Below are 10,585 nucleotides of genomic sequence, written 5' to 3'. Positions count from 1 at the left end.
GTCAAAATCCTCCATGTGAACATGGCCTAACAGCTGCAGATTGTCTGCAGCAGAATTGCATGCAGATCTACAGCATTTATATAAAAAAAACCTCATCTACATGAAATGTGCACATAAATGGACTAGTGAAATATGCAGCAGATCTGCAGCGTCCAGGCTTCAGCCACAGGGTTTCCGCAGAGGATTTCTTGTGACTGTTGCGGCGATCCCATTCACTTGTATGAGATCACCGCTACTCTGTGATCCTGTGTAGCTGTACCCTTATAGTAGATGAGGTTTCAGAAATGTCATCCACACACTGGGGAAGATCTGCAGTGTAAACTGCCTTGTGCACGGGGTTTCAATCTGCAGCACGTCAATTGTTGCCGTCTCTGAGCCTTTACAATGCAAAGGTGGAAAGCAGCCGAAGACCCGCTGTAATTCCTGCAGATGCCCATTTTCATGCACGAGCCACTAAGGGGAGGCTAGGTGTATAGAGATTTTTCCCACTTTCGAACGCGTAAATACTGGCCCCTTGGTATCCCCCTTTTCAATGCCGGAGGATGATGACTATTTCAATGTAAAATAGAATTTGTGACCGTCGACTTTCTGTAGATAGTGGTCGTTAATCTCTCGCCTTGTTTGTGTATTCTTATATCAAGGAAGGTAAAGTGTTCCTCCGGGATCTCCTGAGTGAGCTTCAAACCAATTTCATTGGCATTCAGAGTATTAAATAATTTGATAAATTCATCCCTACTGCCCTTCCAAATCACGAAAATATCATCCATATAACGTGTCCAGAACAGGATCTTCTCGTTCCACCAGGTGTAGTGGTCTGGAAACACAATATTGTCCTCCCACCAGTGCAGGAAGAGGTTGGCATAAGTGGGGGCACAAAGGCTCCCCATTGCTGTCCCCCTGAGCTGGTGGAAGAACCGTGAATTAAATAAGAAGTTATGCGTAGGGATGAATTCCAATAATGTCAGAATTAAATGGTTAATGTGCCCTACAGTGTGTGCCCGTGATGCTCAGATAATATGTCACCGCGGCCAATCCCTTCTCATGCGGAATTGTGCTGTAGAGTGACTCTTTTCTTTTTTTTTTATAAATATATATTTTATTTTCCAAATCAAAATATTAATACATAAAACAATATCAATCTCAACGGTGTGCCCAGCATGACAATCATAGACATCCTTACAAGAAAAACTCTACCAGCATCTTAAGGACACCCACAAGATAATATATAATAATAGCTATATCAACCCCCCCCCCCCCCCCCATTGGCTGCCGTCCACTCCATTCATTATTATATGGAATAGTATCAGTATTTATTATAGCTATACAGCTCTGCGTGCAACTCTCCGTTTCCTTTCAATGTCCTCATATACCCTAATTTTTTTGGAGGTAGAACTCCACTCCCTTGCTGAGGGCGGGAGACAGAGCCCCAATACTTTATCAATATAGCCTTAGCAACCATCAATCCCTGCATCCAAATCCGTCTAACCTGGGCGGGACTTCCACTTCTGACCCCATAATCTCCAAAGATCACTATCAAAATTCCCGGGTTGTAGTTCATTGAACTCTCCTTTTGCAGGGTAGTGAAGACCTCATCCAATAACTTCTTATTTTGCTGCAGCTCCAAAGCACATGGACATAGTTGGCATTAACATATCCACATTTAGAGCAGCAGCAATCACGATCTTTATTTTGGGGAAAATTTCCCTGTGTTTTCGGCGTATAATACAGTCTATGGAGTATCTTAAATTGAATTAGCCTATGCGCACTGGAAACTGTCGCCTTCCTCACGTTCCTATAAATGGTAGACCACTGTAGTGGGGGGCAATTTCAGCTCTTGCTCCACTTATCTGTACTTTGAAAGGCGTTACAGTGCCAGTGCCATTCGGAGTTTCGCATAGAGTCTAGATAACTTCACCTTTTCGTACTTCTGGGCATCACAAAAATCAAAAAATAAATTCTCTCGTAGAAAAATGAGACCCCTATTCCTAGAGGTTTCAAATATATGTTTCAAACGTGAATACATAAATAAATCTAATGGTGAGCTATCGGTAAAACCAAATTCCAAAAGTGATTTAAAGCGACCCATATAGAAAAGGTCAGACACCCTATTAATACCATTACGTGACCAATAACCAAAATCTGTAATTTTGAAGAACTCCTCCAGCTCCCTGTTCCCCCACAGAGGGGTAAAAACAAACGGTCCGGAAGATTTAAGGATCTTCTTCAGTCTGTTCCAAACCCTCTGCAGTGAGCACGGGACCAACAAGGACCTCCTCATTCCCATAAACCCAGTCTCCAACATGCAAAAATATTATCAACTGGTTTATCAAAAACTTTTGTCAAATATCGTGAAAGTAAACTCTCTTTTGAATAACAACAGCGCTGAATCTGTGCACATAGATATAACCTTGAAAAAAAGGTAATGACAGCCCACCATCTGCCTCCGACAACCATAGATACCTCTGCTTTATACGCACCCTCTTCCTTCCCCAAATTAGATCGTTAATCATAGTCTCCAACCTATGAAAAAAGATATCATCGATCCAGATGGGGGAGGCACACAACGGAAACCAAACTATCGGTAGGATAATCATTTTAATCAAAGCTATTCGGTCCGTTTGTGCCAATATCAATTTCCGCCAAGCGCTGATTTTTGTCTCTGACTTTATTCAGAACCGGGGCCAGATTAAGATCATAAAACCTATTTTATAGGGACCCCTATCTTAACCCCCAGATAATCTAAGGTATCCTAGGGGCCAAAACACGAACTCGCCTCCCTCATCTAAGGCTTTGCGGTTCAGCGGGAGGAGCGATGACTTTGACCAATTAATTCTATAACCTGATAGTTTGCCATATTCTTCTATTACCTCTATGACATGCGAAAGAATTTTCCATCCCTGATCCAGGAACAGAATCACGTCATCGGCATATAAGCTTATTTTATCGCTCACTCCCGCCACCCCAAAACCATCTATACAGTTATCTAAGCGAATCCTGGAAGCCAATGGTTCAATAAAAAGAGCGAAGAGGAGAGGAGACAGGGGACAGCCCTGTCTCATCCCTCTCCGCATCATGACAGGGGAAGAGCTAATACCATTGACACTAATAGATGCAACTGGCTGTGCATATAACATTTGAGTCATTTCCAGGAACGCATTCCCAAGGCCAAAATGGGACATTGTAGCCCACAATGTCTAAAGACAGAATGGAGTGGTCTATACTGCCCCCAACAGACAAATTCAGATAAACCCTATATAGACTCATCTGTATTTGCCGTCCCGGGATAAAGCCCGTCTGATTGGGGTGTACCAAACTCGCTATAACCTTCTTTAGACGATTGGCCAAAATTTTTAGCGAAAATCTTGTAGTCCGTATTTAAAAGTGATATGGGTCTATATGACCCCATATCACTCGGATCCTTCTCCTTTTTAAGACCAAGATAATCACTGCCTCTCTAAATGATGGAGGTAAAGAGTAGCATGCACGGGACTCATTCAGGACTGAAAGCAGGATCGGCAAAAGTACTTTAGCATGATACCTATATAAATCAAGCGGCAATCCATCTGAGCCAGGGGCTGATTCATATTTTAAAGAGGATAGGGTCGCCTGAAGTTCCTCTAAAAGAATGGGGGAGTCCAAAAGCTCTCTATCTTGAGAACATAACTGGGGGAGCTCTAATCTTTGAAGATATTGATCCATATCGATACGACTAAGCGTAGACTCAGATTTATAAAGGGCGGAGTAATATCTCGCAAACTCCTCCCTTATTTCCACTGCAGAGCTCACCCCAACACCCTGTAAGTTCCTAATTTCTCTTATACTGGTAGACTCTCTCTGGTTGGCCACCAGACGAGCCAAGAACCTGCCCGTTTTACCAGATTCGCAAAAACGATTCTGGCCTTGAAATAGGAGCTTATGTTGTGCTTTTTTATATAGGAGCGTCTTAAGCTGTAAGTTGGCCTCTTTTAACTGATTAATGGATTGCTCCGTATAAGAGTCAATTAATGCGGTGCGTAAACTCCTTATTAAGTCTATCAATTGTTGTTCCCTGCGCCGTACTTCCGTTCTAAACCTGTTAATTTTACTAAAGTATAAGCCCCTTATATGGGCTTTCAAAGCATCCCACACATAGTGAATATGTGCCGATCCTACATTAAAGTCCCAAAATTCCTGAATATCCTGCTCTATTCTAGCTTGCTCCCCTATCACATCCAACCAGTGCGGGTTCAGTTTAAAGATTCTACCTGTATTCGGGGCCTCCGAAAATATAACAAGAACTGGGGAGTGATCCGAGATTCCATGAGGTTCATACCTCATTCTCAGGACGCGACCGCACAGATCCCGACTTGCAAATGCCAGATCTATACGGGACATAGACCCGAATGACTGGCTAAAACATGAAAAGATTTTTTTATTGCCATAGAGGTGCCGCCAGATATCTACCAGCGCCAGCTCCTGGCATACAGCAGTCAAGGGGGATCCCGCGCGGCCGCGCCCGGAGAACGACGAGAACCGATCCAGCTCAGGATCCGGTACCGCATTAAAGTCACCTGCCACTAATAGCGCACATTGATTTTTTGTGGATATAAATTGGACTAACTGTGAAAATACCGTTGCATTAAATGGTGGGGGAATATAAATAAAAGCCAATATGACCTCCTGCCCTTTCCAATACCCGTGGAGAAATACAAATCTACCTTCTTTATCTATCAGGTTATCTAGCGGCTGATACTCCATCCCATGATGAATATATACGCTAACCCCTCTTGCATAAGACGAGTAGCAAGCGTGGTACTCAAGAGAGGCCCATCTCCTTTTCAGTATATAAACCCTATCTAATGTAGAATGGGTCTCTAATAGTACCACAATCGCTGGCAGATGGCGGACCACGAGATCAAATACCACCGTCCTCTTCACCCTGTCTCCCAGCCCTCTCACATTCCAAAAAAGAATGTTACACGGCATATCCTATGAATAAACAGAGTTTCTAACCCCCCTTCCTTAACGGAGAGGCACGCATATCTGAACAGCGACCGACGGCAGCCAATCCCTCCCTTAAACCCACCCCCAAAACAAACCCCTACATGGTTGACAGGGCATTTCACAATACCCATCAACCTCTCTCCTACCACCAAACCTCCCCCCTGCCACCTCCCCTCATTAACTTCCCTCCTCACCCACCTTCCGTATTTTTCATAGGCCCTTTAAATCCAACCATTGCACCACTTCCGACTGTGTGGAGAAAAACCGCACAGAATCATTGTATACCACTCTCAATTTAGCGGGATATAACATTGAATAGGTAATCTTAGCTGCAATCAATCTTTTTTTCACATCAAAAAAAGATCTTCTTTTATTTTGGGTCTCTCGCGAGAAATCGGGAAAAATTGATATCAGATTACCGTTAAATTTATATTTCTACTTCTCTTTTGCGTCTAAGGACCCAATCCCGATCCTTTGAGCAAACAAATTTTGCCAGGATTGCCCTGGGAGGGGCCCCTGGAGGAGGTTTTTTAAAGGGGATTCTATGGGCTCTTTCCACACAGAAGGTAGATACATCATAGTCTGGTCCCAGACTTTCTACCAACCACTTCTGAATGAAATTCGGCTGGTTATCTTGTTCTGCCCTTTCTGGAAACCCTACTAACCGCAGGTTATATCTACGAGACCTATCCTCCAACTCTGCCACTTTTTCCCTTAACCAAGCGCGGTCTTCATCTACCTCTTTTAGTCTGTTCTTTAATAGACCAGTCTCTAAGGTGACAGAGTTGACTGCAGACTCCAATTCCTTCACCCTTAGTCTCAACTTCGACATTTCATCTCTTATTATGGTAACATCACCTTGGACTACTGCAAGTGAAGAAGTCAACTCTGCCACCGAAGTGTTAGTAGCGTTTACTACTCCCAGTATATCCTGGAGTTTTTTTATTAATGCTATCAAAACCTTCAATCTGGGAGGAACTGCCCTTTGGTAAAACCCCGTTCTAACTGATCCGTATTCTCTAATCCTGTCTCAATCTGAGAAGCAGATCTATGTACACCTCCTCTGGTTTTAAGTGGTGGTGACTTCAGAAATTTATCTAACCGGGCCTGTGGACTCCCCCCTGATCCTCCTTTTGGGGAGGTCACTCCTCCCGATTTACGAAATTTTGGCGGCATTTTAATCTAAATAAATAAACTACAGTTATACAGACAGTTCACCGCCCCAACTCTAGACCAAACTCAGCCCCACAAAATGCCGGTTATTGATAGTATCAAATAGTCATAGGCAGGAGAAAGTAATTTACAGAAATATATATCCCCACAAAAGAGCGGATACCAGGAAGATACACACCCCTACCCGCAAAATAGTTACAGACTAGAAAGATAGTTACATCCCCTAATTATAAAGTTATAAGCGGTTACAGGTAATTGTATAACAGTCATCACCTAGGGCAGAAATAAGTACATAGCCACTAACAAACATAATATAGCTAATAATCATTCTATAGGGATCATATACATGAAGGTGTAGCAGGAGCACTAAATAACTATCTCTTTTCCGTCATCCCGCTATAGAGCGCCCAAATAAGTTCCCCCCTGACGACTGCAATTTTCACAGGGGCAATCCATCCAAGACGGACCATCCAAATAAGTAGATAGAGGGAGACCTAACATCTATCCATAGAAAAGGGTCATCCTGGGCCTTGCTGCTTCATCTGTAAAGAAGAGGGGGGGGGTACCGTTCCTTAAGTTCCTTAAGTTCTTAAGTCCTCAGGACCCAACTCCAATGACCACAACGAGGCATACAGCTGGTAGGGGTCCGACAGGAATCCAACAAGGGCCACAGAATTCCGGAAAGTATAGTACCCCCCGACCTCACACCGCCCCCCCCCCCCCCCGCAAACAGCACCAAACCACTGCCGTCTCCCAAAGGATGTTAGTGTGTTAATAAATGAGAGGCAGCACCGAATTCACCCGCCAGACACCAAACCCAGGCTCTCCACTCCACCCACGGACACCGCGACTCAGAAACCCAGCAGGCTCACCAGCTCCAGCGCCCCCAATACCTCACAGGCAGCAGACCACATGCAGGCAGAACACAGGGACAGCACCGATCAGAGGCAACGATGAGGCGGGTCACAGCCGGCAGCGAACAAGGGACAGAGCAAATACCATTGAGCGGGCCGCGGGTAGGCAGCGGATCAAAGGCAGGCACCACATGTCAGCAGCAGGCAGCCGGCGGGAGAGCAAAACGGCAGGCAACAAACCGCATCCAGCAGCAGCAGAAAATCGCCCAGGACGGACAACAGACGGCAGGCAGGCAGGTCGCGGCAAGTCGAAGTGGCCGGTGGCAAATCCCATCAGGCAAGTCACATCAGGAGGTTGCACTAGGTCAGTCACGATCCCATCGATCCCATCTGGGCTCGATTAGCCAGGGCCAGTCCGGTCTAGTATCGGCGTTCCTGCGGAAACACACATCCGGGAGCGAGGTGGGGGAGAGAGGAGAGGGCAGCCAGAGGAGGAGCGCGGCACCCAACGTCATGCCGCTTCAAAAATAAAGGTCTTTAGTGACTGGGGCTGTAGAGTGACTCTACGTCAATACTCGCAAGTATACAACTGGGATCTACAGTAAGAGTCCCAATTTTATTTAAAAAATCCATTGTATCCCTCGATACGGCAAAGATAGAATGAACGGTCTCAATACCCGATCAATGTATATCCCGGAATTCTGAATCAATGAATCGACCCCTGATACAATAGGGCAACCTTTAAGGGGGGTAGTGCCTTTATGGATCTTTGGTAACCCATAGAATGTCGCAATTTGTGGTGTAGCAGGAAGAATAAAATTATATTCTGTCTCATTGATTACTTTTTTCTCTACTCCACTTTTAAGAATCTGTTTCAATTCAGTTAGGTAGATGGTAGTCGGGTCAACCTGATGAATACGATAACCCTCCTGGTCTCAGAGGATATCTAAACACATCCTTTGGTATTTCTCATGATTCATCACCACCAGATTGCTACCCTTGTCCGATGGTTTGATTATAATTGACTCATCTCTCTCCAGAGCTTCTGCCTCCTCCCTAGATAAATTATACTGGAAGGGACGTCTGATCTCAAGGTTCTCCAGATCAGAGGTAACCAATTGCAAGAATATGTCAATATATTCATAGTTGAAAACAGGTGGCATTTTGGTGCTTTTGAGACACAAATCAGTGTGCCCTCTTCCCAAAGATCCATAAATACAGTCAGGTCCATAAATATTGGGACATCAACACAATTCTAACATTTTTGGCTCTATACACTACCACAATGGATTTGAAATGAAACGAACAAGATGTGCTTTAACTGCAGACTGTCAGCTTTAATTTGAGGGTATTTACATCCAAATCAGGTGAACGGTGTAGAAATTACAACAGTTTGCATATGTGCCTCCCACTTGTTAAGGGACCAAAAGTAATGGGACAATTGGCTTTTCAGCTATTCCATGACCAAGGTGTGTGTTATTCCCTCATTATCCCAATTACAATGAGCAGATAAAAGGTCCAGAGTTCATTTCAAGTCTGCTATTTGCATTTGGAATCTGTTGCTGTCAACTCTCAAGATGAGATCCAAAGAGCTGTCACTATCAGTGAAGCAAGCCATCATTAGGCTAAAAAAACAAAACAAACCCATCAGAGAGATAGCAAAAACATTAGGCGTGGCCAAAACAACAGTTTGGAACATTCCTAAAAATAAGGAACCCACCTGTGAGCTCAGCAACACCAAAAGACCCGGAAGACTACGGAAAACAACTGTGGTGGATGACCAAAGAATTATTTCCCTGGTGAAGAGAACACCCTTCACAACAGTTGGCCAGATCAAGAACACTCTCCAGGAGGTAGGTGTATGTTTGTCAAAGTCAACAATCAAGAGAAGACTTTTCCAGAGTGAAAACAGAGGGTTCACCACAAGATGTAAACCATTGGTGAGCCTCAGAAGGCCAGATTAGAGTTTGCCAAACGACATCTAAAAAGGCCTTCAGAATTCTGGAACAACATCCTATGGACAGATGAGACCAAGATCAACTTGTACCAGAGTGATGGGAATAGAAGAGTATGGAGAAGGAAAGGAACTGCTCATAATCCTAAGCATACCACCTCATCAGTGAAGCATGGTGGTGGTAGTGTCATGGCGTGGGCATGTATGGCTGCCAATGGAACTGGTTCTCTTGTATTCTCAGCAGGATGAATTCTGAAGTGTTTTGGGCAAAAGCAACCAAAGAGTTTTTTAAGGGAAAGAAATGGAATGTTATGCAATGGCCAATTTAATCACCTGACCTGAATCCGATTGAGCATGCATTTCACTTGCTGAAGACAAAATTGAAGGTAAAATGCCCCAAGAACAAGCAGGATCTGAAGACCGTTGCAGTAGAGGCCTGGCAGAGCATCACCAGGGATGAAACCCAGCGTCTGGTGATGTCTATGCGTTCCAGACTTCAGGCTGTAATTGACTGAAAAGGATTTGCAACCAAGTATTAAAAAGTGAAAGTTTGATTTATGATTATTACTCTGTCCCATTACTTTTGGTCCCTTAACAAGTGGGAGACACATATGCAAACTGTTGTAATTCCTAAACCATTCACATGATTTGGATGTAAATACCCTCAAATTAAAGCTGACAGTCTGCAGTTAAAGCACATCATTTTTAAATCCATCGTGGTGGTGTATAGAGCCCAAAATCTTAGAATTGTGTCGATGTTCCAATATTTATGGACCTGACTGTACCTGTAGATCTGGGAAGTCACACTCATTGATCCCCAATTTATCACAAGATTGTCTGTTGGTATTTCTAAAAAATGTGTGCCACTTAAGTTTTCTACAGAAGAGATTTAAATCTTTTACCCACATAAATAATCTGAATTCCGTGGTGGGTACAAAAGGAGAGACCCACCACAATACTTGTATTTCAGTTTCATTGAAGACCCGTGAAGAAATATTTGTGACTTGTAAGTCGTCACTGGTGCTCTATTGTCACTGCCCCTGTTCCAATCTCGCAAATAATATGGTATCTGGTTCTGTACTAAAAAAGGGGAGGTCGGTGGATTGATGTTGCCCAAGGGAGTAGATGAGGAGGAGGATGAGGAGGTGCCCTGATGGCTTCCTCCCTTTGGATTTCCCGTCTCTCTGCCCCATCTTCACCATCTTCTCCCTTATTGTAACCACCCTTGTTTGATGCCTGTTCAGTGTCTGAGTCAGAAAAATCTGTGTCAGACCATGAGACTTCCGATACAGATGGAGCCCCACCTCTTCTTTCAAACAGATTTGCTTTATTTTCCCTAAATTCACCAAGGTCCATCACAAACTGTCTATGCTTGCGTTCCTTAATGAGATTCTGGGATCTCTCAACCGACATCTGCAACGCTGATTCGTGCTTGTTAAATTCTGAGTCGGTGTGAGGAATATGGATTAATATTTACCGTCAGCCATGTCCCCACACCAGCCATCAGCTGAAAGGTAGCAGAGGTAGTGAGCTCCACATGGGGGCCCTGCTTCAAAGCCAGCAGATGGCAGAGGACCTCTAGCAGTCCACCAGTGTTTACAACTTTTCCCACTTCCATACA

This window comes from Bufo bufo, chromosome 1 (assembly GCF_905171765.1).
Source record: "Bufo bufo chromosome 1, aBufBuf1.1, whole genome shotgun sequence".
In the NCBI taxonomy this organism is placed as follows: domain Eukaryota; kingdom Metazoa; phylum Chordata; class Amphibia; order Anura; family Bufonidae; genus Bufo; species Bufo bufo.
The sequence above is the reverse complement of the archived record's forward strand: the minus strand, read 5'-3'. Positions refer to the sequence as shown.